The sequence below is a fragment of the Cervus elaphus genome, chromosome 5 (genome assembly GCF_910594005.1).
Source record: "Cervus elaphus chromosome 5, mCerEla1.1, whole genome shotgun sequence".
NCBI classification, from domain to species: Eukaryota; Metazoa; Chordata; class Mammalia; order Artiodactyla; family Cervidae; genus Cervus; species Cervus elaphus.
This window is the reverse complement of record NC_057819.1, coordinates 88,248,219-88,261,172: the sequence shown is the minus strand read 5'-3', so window position 1 is coordinate 88,261,172 and position 12,954 is coordinate 88,248,219. Positions and strand designations below refer to the sequence as shown.

General features: G+C 41.3%; 1 pseudogene; it reads left to right on the top strand.

Annotated features, from left to right (window-relative positions):
• Positions 1-503: 503 nt before the first annotated feature.
• LOC122695872 lies at positions 504-625 on the top strand (annotated as a pseudogene).
• The last annotated feature ends 12,329 nt before the right edge of the window (positions 626-12,954 follow it).

Genomic DNA, 12,954 nt, shown 5'->3' with positions numbered 1-12,954 from the left:
GGGGAAAAAAGAAAAAAACGTTCTTTTCAACAGGTGTGGCTAGAACAACTGGCCATCAATATAAAAAAACATGAACATTGACCTCTATCTTACACTAAGATACATAAAATTTAATTTGAGATGAATCATTCCCTGGTGGTTCAGACAGTAAAGAATACGCCTTCAATGCAGTTGACCCAGGTTTGATCCCTGAGTTGGGAAGATTCCTTACAGAAAGGAATGGCAACCCCCTCCAGTATTCTTGCCTGGAGAATTCAATGGGCAGAGAAGCCTGGAGGGCTACAGTCCATGGGGTCACAAAGAGTCAGACATGACTTAGCGAATAATACTTTGATTTTCATAGATCTAATCCCAAAAGCTAAAACTATAAAACTTCCAAAAGAAAACATAGGAGAATATCTTCATTGCCTGGAGACAGGCAAAGGTTTCTTAGAAAGGAGGTAAAAAGTAATAATTATCAAAAGCAAATATGATAATGTAGATTTCATAAAAATTTCTAACTCCTGCTCATCAAAAACATGATTAAGAAAATGATGATATGCACTGGCTGCAAACAGCAGCCTCGTCAATAGTACATGCAACCTATTGCCTGCATGGACTGCCCTAAGAGACCCTAGAGACCATGCTTTCCAATGAACATTTATGTTTGACTTCACGTTGTCACCAGGCAAGGCTTCAGACAGGTATTCAGGTGTCTTCAGAAAGCTCTAGGACACAGTGACCAGGGTTCACATTTTCCAAGTCATCAAGTCTGTCACCCCAAGCTGCAGGACCAGAAGCATGATTGAGATTCTACACAGGGCCTGGTTCAAGTTCCCTTGTTGCCAGAAGATCCATGTCTCTAAGAAGTGGGGCTTTACCAAGTTCAATGCAGATGAATTTGAAGCTATGGCAGCTGATAAGTGGCTCATCCTGGATGCCTTTGGGGTTAAATACATCCCTAGTCATGATCCCATAGCTGAATGGTGAGCCCTGCACTCTTAAGGGCTTTGGCACTGCTCCCTCCTTACTCAACACCCGCCAACAGACCCAACTCCCTGTTCAAAAAACAAAATGGATAACAAGTCACAGACTAGTAGGAAACAGTGCAGAATACTCCATTAAAGGACCTGTATCAAGTATATAAAAGAGCTACAATGCAATAATAAAAACACGATCAACCCAGTAAAAAGAAGGGTAAATGTTTGAACAGACTTTTCACAATAAGTTAGGTGTACTGAATGCATGTCTGCTCTATGACCCAGCAATTCCACTTCCAGGTATTCACATAAAAGAAAGGAAGACATAGGTCCACAAAAAGATATGTACAAGAACATTCATGGCCACTTTATTCATGGTAGCCTCTGGAAAACAACCCCAAATAAACTGCTCCTGAAGACAGATGGATACACAAATTGTTAACCACTACTTGATGATACAAAAGGGACAAAGTATTAATACATTCAACAAAATGAATGAATCTCGAACTTTCCTGGTGGTGCGGTGGATTCGAACCCAATGCAGGGGACATTGGTTCGATCCCTGATCCAAGAAGATTCCACATGCTGTGGAGCAACTCAGCCTGTGCGCCACAACTACTGAGCCTGTGCTCTAGGGCCCGGGAGCCACAACTACTGAAGCGTATGCATCTAGAGCCTGTGCCCCCCAAGAGAAGCCATTGCGATGAGAAGCCCATGCACCGCGATGAAGAGTAGCCCCAACTCCTGCAACTAGAGAAAGCCCACACAAAGCCACAGAAACCCAGTGCAGCCAGAAATAAATAAACGGATGAACCTCAAAAATGTGAGTACATACTATTTGATTCCATTAATGTGAAATTTTAGAAAGTTGTTTTTTTTTTCTTTAAATAAAAATGGATTACTTCTACAGGATGAGAGCAGCGATTGACTGGAAAGGGGGTATGAGCAGATTTCCTAGCTGATAGAAATGGTCCATAACTTTATACAGATTGGAGTTACACATACAAAGTATTTGTCAAATCTTGAAGAATACAATTACAATTTGTGCATTTTACTGTTTCATGCATGTAAATGTAACATCCCTCCCCCATACATATGCACACACACAAAAAAACACATGCAAATATTAATTCTACTTAATTATATGCATGCTGAAATGTCTGGAATGCAGACTGATGGTCTGCATCTTACTTTAAAATATACCAGAAATCAGATGTATTGAATGCTAGATATATGGAGAGGCATTTGATGAAAGAGATACAGCAAAATGTTGACAGTTGTAGAATCTCCATGCCAAAGACTCAATTGTGAGTACTCAACATTCTATCCAATTTTCTATGTTTAGAATTTCAATAGGGGAGTCAAGACGGGTTGCAGGACTGGTCAAGAATGGGAAAAACTCAGAAGACCCTTGGGGTGAGGGCAGGAAGGAGTGGTCAGCATTTTCCAGGGACAGTGAGGGTTGGGCTGGGGTTCATAGGCCTTATTTGTAAGAAAGCCAGTCAGCACACTTTCCCAAGAACACATGTCAATACTAGTCAACAGCCACCCCCAGCCAGCCTGATCCTACCCAATAGGATACCTGAGAACAGAACGGCTCATCACGCTTTCCATCTCCCAGGGGAGGGTGTCTTCCTCTTTGGACCAGAGGTTCTCCAGGGCAGGCACTAGGTCTTCCCCATCAGTCCAGGAGCTTACTTCAAGCGGGACCTAGATCTTTCCCATCATACCAGGAGCTTCCTTAGGCTAGAGGTTATGTATCTTCCACCAGCCTGTGGAAGACTAATGGGGACTAATTCCATCATCAGACCAGAAGGCCTCTCTGGATGTATCTGCCACCTGATAGGAGCTGCTCAGAGGGCTGCCAATCATTTCTCTTTATTTCCTTCAAGACTCCCACTTGAGCTCTGCGGCTTGAACACACTCAGCAGAGAGGAGGGAGGAGTGATTGGCAGGATCCGAGCAAGAATGCTCTAACTTCAATCATCCCAGGAGCAGAAACTCACTTATATGGGTTTCACATTTAGCCAGGGAAAAGGTGATATTAATTCACCAGAGTGATTGAGACTTTATATACCCTGAAGTGAAGAAATTCTAACTTGAGTTTCCCCCAGCAACTGTAGCTGGGCAACATCACCCCCAGGCATCAGCAGGAGGTCACATATCTTAGTAGCTTATTGGGCAGGAGGAATCACAGCCACCTCCACACACCTGGGCTTACAGGAACTAAGGGAGGGGTGTCCCAGAGACCAGAAAGTGAGGGTGATGCTGAGGCCCCAAGAAAAAGAACAGGCAAGAGAAGAGAGGGGAAGAGCCAAAATATGTTTCCCCAATCGCTCTCCTCTGTGTGTGTGTGTGTGTGTGTGTGTGTGTGTGTGTGTGTGTGTGTGTGATGCATATACACACAGAAAGACAAGCAGTTTAAACTTAAAATATGATTTCGGTTCACAAGGGTAAGTTCCCTAGCAACTGAAGACGCATTTGCAAGGTGCTACATATAGGACACTAGAGTAGACAGTTGGCTAAGAAGTGGGACGAACCTGGTTGCTATATGGGGTACAAGAGCTATTTATCTCTCATCCTTCAAACCAGCCTCCCTAGTCCCTGCCCCCAACCCACAGATATCTCTGACCCCTATAAACTTGACTAACTTCCAGATTTTCTTTGTGACTCAGCTTCTATCGTCATGATACTCCTTGATATTATTATTCTGGGTGAAATGGAGAGAGGGCCATCAAACTGGGACATGAGAGCTAATCTGTCGTTTTCTATGTCAGAGTTTTTCAAAATGTCATCTTGTATTGCTTCCAGAAGTAGCAGACTAGATAACTGTAAAAGGTTTTTTCAGCGCGAAATAACTAACTTTTGCTGAAAGAGATTTGAGTGCATTTCTGGGGTCAGCATACTTAAGAGAATTACGTAATAGTCCCATCCAGTCCCCCAAATTCACTGAAACGAAGGCAAAGAGTAACAAGCAGCAAAACAACTCAAAAGATAGATGTTGGAATAAGTCTAGGATATCTACTTTCACCATTGCTATTTGACATTGAACTGCTGGAGCAATTAGACAAGAAAAATAAAGGCATCCAAGTTGGAAAGCATGAAGTAAAACTCTCTCTATTCATGGATGACATGATCCTATATGTAGAAAATCCAGAATAATCAACAAGAAAGCTACTAGAATTAAAATTCAGTAAAGTTTTAGGGTATAAAATCAAAAGATCAGTTGTGTTTAGACACACCTGCAATTTAGAAGGGGAAGTTAAGAAATCAGTCTTACTCACAATAGCATCTAAAAGAATGAAATATTTGGAAATAAATTTAACCAAGGATATGAAAGATGTATACACTGAAAACCACAAAATATTGCTGAAAGAAATTAGAGAAGATCCAAGTAAATGGAAACACATCCCATGTACATGTATAGGAAGGCAATATTTTTTAGATGTCTGTGCTACTCAAAGTGATCTACAGATTCAAAAAATTCCTTATCAGGACTCCAATCAAATTTTGTAGAAAAACCAAAGTTAATCATCAAATTCATGTGAAATTACAAGGGATTCTGAATAGCTACATTTCTGAATATCAAAACTTACTACGAAGGTACAATAATCAAAAGAGTGTGGTACTGGCATAAGGATAGACATATAGACAAATGGAGAATTGGAAGTCCAGAAGTAAACTCATACATCCACAGCCAATTGATTTTAGATAAGAGTGCCAAGTTCATTCAATGGGAAAGGAAGAGTCTCTTCACCATACTTCTAGGACAACTGAGTTTCCACATGCAAAGGAATGAAGTTGGACCCCTACCTCAGAGCAAATACAAATATGAACTCACAGTGGATTTATGACTTAAATATAAGAACTAAAACCATAAACATCTTACAAAATGTAGTGGGAAATCTTTATAATCTTGAATTTGGCAATGGATTCATAGGTTTGACAACAAAAGCACAAATAACTAAAGAAAAACAGATAAATTGGGCTTTATAAAAATCAAAAATTTTGTGCATCAAAAGGCATTATCGAGAAATTGAAAGGACAACCTACAGAATGGGAGAAATTATTTGCAAATAATTTGATAAGGGCTAAATATCCAGATTGTATAAATAATTTCTACATTCAACAGAAAGACAAACAACCCAATTTCAAAAATGGAAAAAAGGACTTGACTAGATCTTTCTTCAAGGAAAATATACAAATCGCCAATAAATACATGAAAAAATGTTCAACATCATAAATCATTAGGGAAATGTGAATCAGAACCTCAATGTACCACTTCATGTCTACAAAGATGGTATTAATAATAATAATAAACAGAAATTAACAAGTGTCAGTGAGGATTTGGGGAAATTAGAATTCGTGTGCATTTCAAGTAGAGATGTAAAATGGTACAGATTCTGGAGAACAGTTTGGTTGAAAAACCAAAAACTAAGTATAGAATTTCTGTATGACCCAGCAATTCCACTCTTAGGTGTACTCTTTTGGCATACCCAGAAGAACTGAAAACAGGGATACAGATAATAGTATGCCAACATTCATTGCAATAATAGTCACGGTAGCCAAAAGGTAGAAACAACCCATACATTCATCGATGGGTGAATGAATAAGCAAAATGTGGTATACACACACAATAGGATATTATTCAGCCATGAAGTTGTGATGTATGCTACAACATGGATGAATTACAATCATATCAATATTGGGGGCATGGTGCAGATTGTGTAGATTGCTGGCTTTTACTCTAAGTCAATAGCCATTGGAAAATTCTGAAGGGACAAGATGTGAACTGACTTATGTTTTTAAAAAACCACTTTGGAAACAAGGAGGGAAGCGTGGAAATCAGTTAGAAGGCTATTGAAATGACCAGGTAAGGAATGATGATGGCTTGACCCAGAATGTAGCAGTGGAGGTGGTAAGAAGTTATTTGCATTTCTGTAAATAATGTCACTAGGATGTACAGACAGCTTGGAATGTGAGAGAAGAGCAGAGTCAAGGATGACACTGAAAACTTTAGCCTGAGCAAAGGACCGATGGAGTTGAAATTTTCTGGGAAAGGGAGACTACAGGAGCAGATTTGGAAGGGGAAGACCGAGAGTTTACTTGCCAATTTTTATGTTTTTCTTTCCTAATCTTTTTTTTTTTTTTTTTTTTTTGAGTGCTGCCAAAGGAAGCCCTCCTGTTCCTTTTTTACCTTCTTTTTAAAGGCATTTATTTTTAATTGAAGGATAATTGCTTTACAAAGTTGTGTTGGTTTCTGCCATACATCAACGTGAATCAGTCATAGGTATGCATATGTCCTCTCCCTCTATTGTTTGCCTATTAGATGTCTAAGAAGAGATACTGAGTAGGCAACTGGTTACATGAGACTGGAGTGAGACATGTCAGAGGTAAGGAAACAAATATTCAGGTCTAAGACCCTTCCCTAAAGTTACACTAAAAAGTGTCTAGACCCAGGATTCAAACCCCGAACCTGGGTTCTTCGCCTCTGTGTTATACTGCTTCCCCAGTAACCCATGGTGAACCAAGACTGGGTTTTTTGTTTGTCTGATTGGTTTGACTGCGCTTAGGCTTTGCTGCTGCATGTGGGATCTCTAGTTACAGCATGTGGGATCTAGTTCCCTGACCAGGGATTGAACCTGGTCCTGTGCACTGGGACATGGAGTCTTGGCATGGAGTCTTAACCACTAGGCCACCAGGGAAGTCCCCCCAGACATGGTGTTTGATGAAGGAGAACAGAGGGGAAGTTTTCAGGCTGCTGACCCTTGGTCTTGACGACTATAATCCCCCCTGTCCCATCCTGAGTTGTTATTCAAGATTCATCTACAGTCCCTCTCAGCATGCGTTTATTTGCCTTGATAAGAAAGCAAGTCCCAGGAAATGGGCACCCCATGTCTCTCTTTGCATGTGAGTGAATAGAGTGGGAGGAAGGGAGAGTTGTTGAAGATTTTTTCTTTCTTTCTTTTCTCCTTATTTTCCTTTTTTTTTTGGACACTTTCCGGGGGACGTGGTGTTGCTGCTGGTGGTAGCAGCAACTGCTACAATCAGAGCTATTTCGAAGCAAAGAACTAATTTACTGCATGAATGACTTTAGCTCAAAAGAAGAAATAAGGACGATCAGGAGTCCTAAGGGAGCAGAATAATAGGGTAATTTACACGGGGAGATGAGGGAGATGGGAGAAACATGCAGGGTAATTCTTTTGCATAATCTTTATTTTATATTTTTGCCCTTTTTCCCTTTGCATCTCTGGGGGCAGAGCCTCAGCTCAGACACGCTTCTTGGCCATTCCCAAGGATGATCCCTGAAAAAAATGAAAGGGCAAGCAAGATGTGGTTGCTCAGGCTGTGAAAGAGATAGTCGGTCAAGAGATGGTTTCATGGATGTTCCCTAAAGCCAGGTTCTGTTAGAGTAATGGTCTGTGGGAGGCCCCCATTGAGCCTTAAGATTGCTGACGGATTGCAAAGGAGAGCTTCATATGCCCAGCTGAATGCAGTGTACAGAGTAGATGCCATCTTCCACCAGCCTCAACTGGCACCAAAATAAGAGCTCACTATTACCCCTGCTATGGACTGAAATTATTGATTCATATGCTGAAATCCTATCGCTCAATGTGATAGTATTAGTTCAGTTCAGTTCACTCACTTAGTCATGTCTGACTCTTTGCAACCCCATGAACTGCAGCACACCAGGCCTCCCTATCCATCACTAACTGCCGGAGTCTACCCAAATCCATGTCCATTGAGTTGGTGATGCCATCCAACCATCTCATCCTCTGTTGTCCCCTTCTCCTCCTGCCCTCAATCTTCCCCAGCATCAGTGTCTTTTCAAGTGAGTCAGCTGTTCACATCAGGTGGCCAAAGTATTGGAGTTTCAGCTTCAACATCAGTCCTTCCAATGAACACCCAGGACTGATCTCCTTAAGGATGGACTGGTTGGATCTCCTTGCAGTCCAAAGGACTCTTAAGAGTCTTCTCCAACACCACAGTTCAAAAGCATCAATTCTTTGGTGCTCAGCTTTGTTTATAGTCCAACTCTCACATCCATACATGACTACTGGAAGAACCATAGCCTTGACTAGACAGACCTTTGCTGGCAAAGTAATGTCTCTGCTTTTTAATATGCTGTCTAGGTTGGTCATAGCTTTCCTTCCAAGGAGTAAGTGTCTTTTAATTTCATGGCTGCAATCATCATCTGCAGTGATTTTGGAGCCCCAGAAAATGAAGTCAGCCACTGTTTCCACTGTTTCCCCATCTATTTGCCATGAAGTGATGGGACTGGATACCATGATCTTAGTTTTCTGAATGTTAAGCTTTAAGCCAACTTTTTCACTCTCTCTTTCACTTTCATCAAGGCAATATATTCTTACCACCTCTTCTTAATATCTTGTGCTTCTCTTAGGTCCATACCATTTCTGTCCTTTATTGCACCCATCTTTGTGTGCAATGTTCTCTTGGTATCTCTAATTTCCTTAAAGAGATCTCTAGTCTTTCCCATTCTATTGTTTTCCTCTATTTCTTTGCCTTGATCACTGAGGAAGACTTTCTTAACTCTCTTATCACTCTTTAGTTCTTCTTCACTTTGTGCCATAAGGGTGGTGTCATCTGCATATCTGAGGTTATTGATATTCCTCCCAGCAATCTTGATTCCAGCTTGTGCTTCCTCCAGCCCAGGATTTCTCATGATGTACTCTGCATATAAGTTAAATAAGCAGGGTGACAATATACAGCCTTGACGTACTCTTTTTCCTATTTGGAATCAGTCTGTTGGTCCAAGTCCAGTTCTAACTGTTGCTTCCTGACCTGCATACAGGTTTCTCAAGAGGCAGGTCAGGTGGTCTGGTATTCCCGTCTCTCTCAGAATTTTCCACAGTTTATTGTGATCCACACAGTCAAAGTCTTTGGCATAGTCAATAAAGCAGAAATAGATGTTTTTCTGAAACTGTCTTGCTTTTTTATTGATCCAGTGGATGTTGGCAATTTGATCTCTGGTTCCTCTGCCTTTTCTAGAACCAGCTTGAACATCTGGAAGTTCACAGTTCACGTATTGCTGAAACCTGGCTTGGAGAATTTTTAGCATTACTTTACTAACGTGTGAGATGAGTGCAATTGTGCGGTAGTTTGAGCATTCTTTGGCATTGCCTTTCTTTGAGATTGGAATGAAAACTGACCTTTTCCAGTCCTGTGGCCACTGCTGAGTTTTCCAAATTTGCTGACATAGTGAGTACAACATCATCTTTTAGGATTTGAAATAGCTCAACTGGAATTCCATCACCTCCACTAGTTTTGTTCGTAGTAATGCTTCCTAAGGTCCACTTGACTTTACATTCCAGGATGTCTGGCTCTAGATGAGTGTGAGTGATCACACCACTGTGATTATCTGGGTCACGAAGATCTTTTTTGTATAGTTCTTCTGTGTATTCTTGCCACCTCTTCTTAATATCTTCTGTCTCTGTTAGGTCCATATCATTTCTATCCTTTATTGAGCCCATCTTTGCATGAAATGTTCCCTTGGTATCTCTAAGTTTCTTGACGAGATCTATAGTCTTTCCCATTCTGTTGTTTTCCTCTATTTCTTTGCATTGATCACTGAGGAAGGCTTTCTTATCTCTCCTTGCTATTCTTTGGAACTCTGCATTCAATTGGGTATATCTTTCCTTTTCTCCTTTGTTTTTTGCTTCTCTCTTTTTCACAGCTATTTGTAAGGCCTCCTCAGACAGCCATTTTGCTTCTTTGCATTTCTTCTTCTTGGGGATGGTCTTGTTTCCTGTCTCCTGTACAGTGTCACGAACCTCCATCCATAGTTCATCAGGCACTCTGTCTATCAGATCTAGTCCCTTAAAGCTATTTCTCACTTCCACTGTATAGTCATAAGGGATTTGATTTAGGTTGTACCTGAATGGTCTAGTGGTTTTCTCCACTTACTTCAATTTAAGTCTGAATTTGGCAATAAGAAGTTCATGATCTGAGCCACAGTCAGCTCCCAGTCTTGTTTTTGCTGACTGTATAGAGCTTCTCCATTTTTGGCTGCAAAGAATAAAATCAATCTGATTTTGGTGTCGACCATCTGGTGATGTCCATGCGTAGAGTCTTCGCTTGTGTTGTTGGAAGAGGGTGGTTGCTATGACCAGTGCGTTCTCTTGGCAGAACTCTATTAGCCTTTGCCCTGCTTCATTCTGTACTCCAAGGCCAAATTCGCCTGTTACTCCAGGTGTTTCCTGACTTCCTACTTTTCCACTCCAGTCCCCTATAATGAAAAGGACATCTTTCTTTGGTGTTAGTTCTAGAAGGTCTTGTAGGTCTTCATAGACCCATTCAACTTCAGCTTCTTCAGTGTTACTGGTCGGGGCATAGACTTGGATTACCGTGATATTGAATGGTTTGCCTTGGAAACAGACAGAGATCATTCTGCCATTTTTGAGATTGCATCCAAGTACTGCATTTTGGACTCTTTTGTTGACTATGATGGCTACTTCATTGCTTCTAAGGGATTCCTGGCCACAGTAGTAGATACAATGGTCATCTGAGTTAAATTCACCCATTCCAGTCCATCTTAGTTCGCTGATTCCTAGAATGTCGATGTTCACTCTTGCCATCTCCTGTTTGATCACTTCCAATTTGCCTTGACTCATGGACCTAACATTCTAGGTTTCTATGCAATATTGCTCTTTACAGCATTGAACCTTGTTTCTATCGCCAGTCACATCCACAATTGGATGTTGTTTTTACTTTGGCTCCATCCCTTCATTCTTTCTAGAGTTATTTCTCCACGGATCTCCAGTAACATATCAGGCACCGACCGACCTGGGGAGTTCATCTTTCAGTGTCCTACCTTATTGCCTTTTCGTACTGTTCATGGGGTTCTCAAGGCAAGAATACTGAAGTGACTTGCCATTCCGTTCTCCAGTGGACCACAATCTCTCAGACCTCTCCACCACGACCTGTCCGTCTTGGGTGGCCCCACATGGCATGGCTTAGTTTCATTGAGTTAGACAAGGCTATGGTCCATGATAGTATTTGGATGTGGGAACTTTGGGAGGTAATTAAGTCATGAAGGTAGAACCCTCATGAATGAGATTAGTGCCCTTATAAAGAGACCCCAGATATTTCTCTCCCATCTTTCTACCATTTGAGGATATAAGAAGTAGGCAGTGTATAGCCCAGAAGAAGGCTCTTGCCAGGATTCACCATGCTGGAAAATTGATCTCAAAATTCTAGCCTCCAGAACTATAAGAAATAAATTTATATTGCTCATAAATCATCCAGTCTATGGTAGTATTTTTAAAATTTTTTCTTTAATTTGGTTATGCCACGTCTTAGTTGTGGTACATGGGGTCTTCAATCTTTGTCACAGCATGAGGGTCTTTCATTGCAGCATTCGAACTCTTATTAATTACAGCATGTGGGAGCTAGTTCCCTGACCAGGGATCAAACCCAGGCCTTCTGCATTGGGAGCACAGAGTCATAACCACTGGACCACCAGGGAAGTCCCTATGGTAATTTGTTGCAGCAGCCTGAACTAAAACCAACCCAGATTCTTGGTCTCCCAGCCCAGAGAAGATCTGGGATGGCAGGATGCTTAGAGCACATTTGGTCCTAAACCCACATATTCCAATTCAAGGAAACCACCAAGGCCTGGGCTCCAAGTCTTATTCCAATACATACTAGCTATATGACCTTGGCTAGACCCTGGAGTCCTGAGTTTTCTCATGCATAAAATCAAGATTGTCATCCTCTTCACTGACATGCATGAGGATCAAATGAGTTGGTCCCTGACAAAGTTCTTTATAAATTGCAAAGTACCATATAAATGTGAGTTACTGTTATTACTTACCAATGAAGGAAACTGAGTCCCAGGGGAATTAAGTGATTCGTCCAAAGTCACATTGAAAGTAAATACAGATGAGAGCTTGAACCTAAGTCTCCAGTGTTCTTTCCATAGGAAAGACAGTGTGGGATACTGGTTAGAGTACAGACTTTGGAATGGGCTGCCCTGTCTGCTGTTTGCCGGTCATGGGCCTTTGGTTAAGTAAGTTATTGTCCCTGTGCCTCAATTTCCCCATCTGTAAAATGAAGGTAATAATAGTACCAACCCCAGAGATATGTGAGTTAATATGTGTGAAGCATTTAGAACAGTACTTGCCAATGGTATTTAATACATGTCATTTAATAACAGCTATCACTGTTACTCAGGAAATATGGGCTAAACCCAGGTAATCTCAGGCATGTGGGGATCTACACTTGAGGATCCTCTCAAAGACCAAGAAATGAGAAAAGAGAGTCATGTACAGCAGTAAGAATTCCAGTTAGGTTGCGTTGGAACTTCAAGTGTGGTAAAGGCAAATGGTCCTGCTTTAGAGTCAGGAGACCTGATTTCTGGCCCCAGTTCTGCCACCTAACACAGTTTCTCCAAGATCCAAGTGCCTCCTCTACAAAATGAAGCTGACAATACTTTCCAACCTGTTCATACTGCAGGACTTTGAGTATACTGAAGTGGGACACATCATAGAGTAGGAAGTTACCTTTACAACTCCCATACTAGACCAGGAACTGTTTAAAGGAAGGAATTCACTTTATAATCCTTGTGTCCAGATCCTGGCATACCATAGTAGCTCAATGTTTGAGTGAACATTTGTTAGAGATTAGAAAGTGTCATTAGCTGTTAGAATTATTTCTGAATAGCTGTCAACTGCACCTTTGTGCCTTTTTTAGAATGTAGGAAGCAGCAGGAGCCTTACCCCACAAATACTCCTCTACCCTATGACCTGGACAGATTAAGACAGACCTTTAAAGCCTAAAGGAAATGGCAACCCACTCCAGTACTCTTGCCTGGAAAATCCCATGGGAGGACCTGGTAGGCTACAGTCCATGGGGTTGCAAAGAGTCGGACATGACTGAGCAACTTTACTTTACTTAAAGCCTAAAGGCTAAAGCAGATAGGAAGAGAGGAGCCTAAGATCAAAGACCAACCCAGAGTTGAGTTCCTGATGCTGAC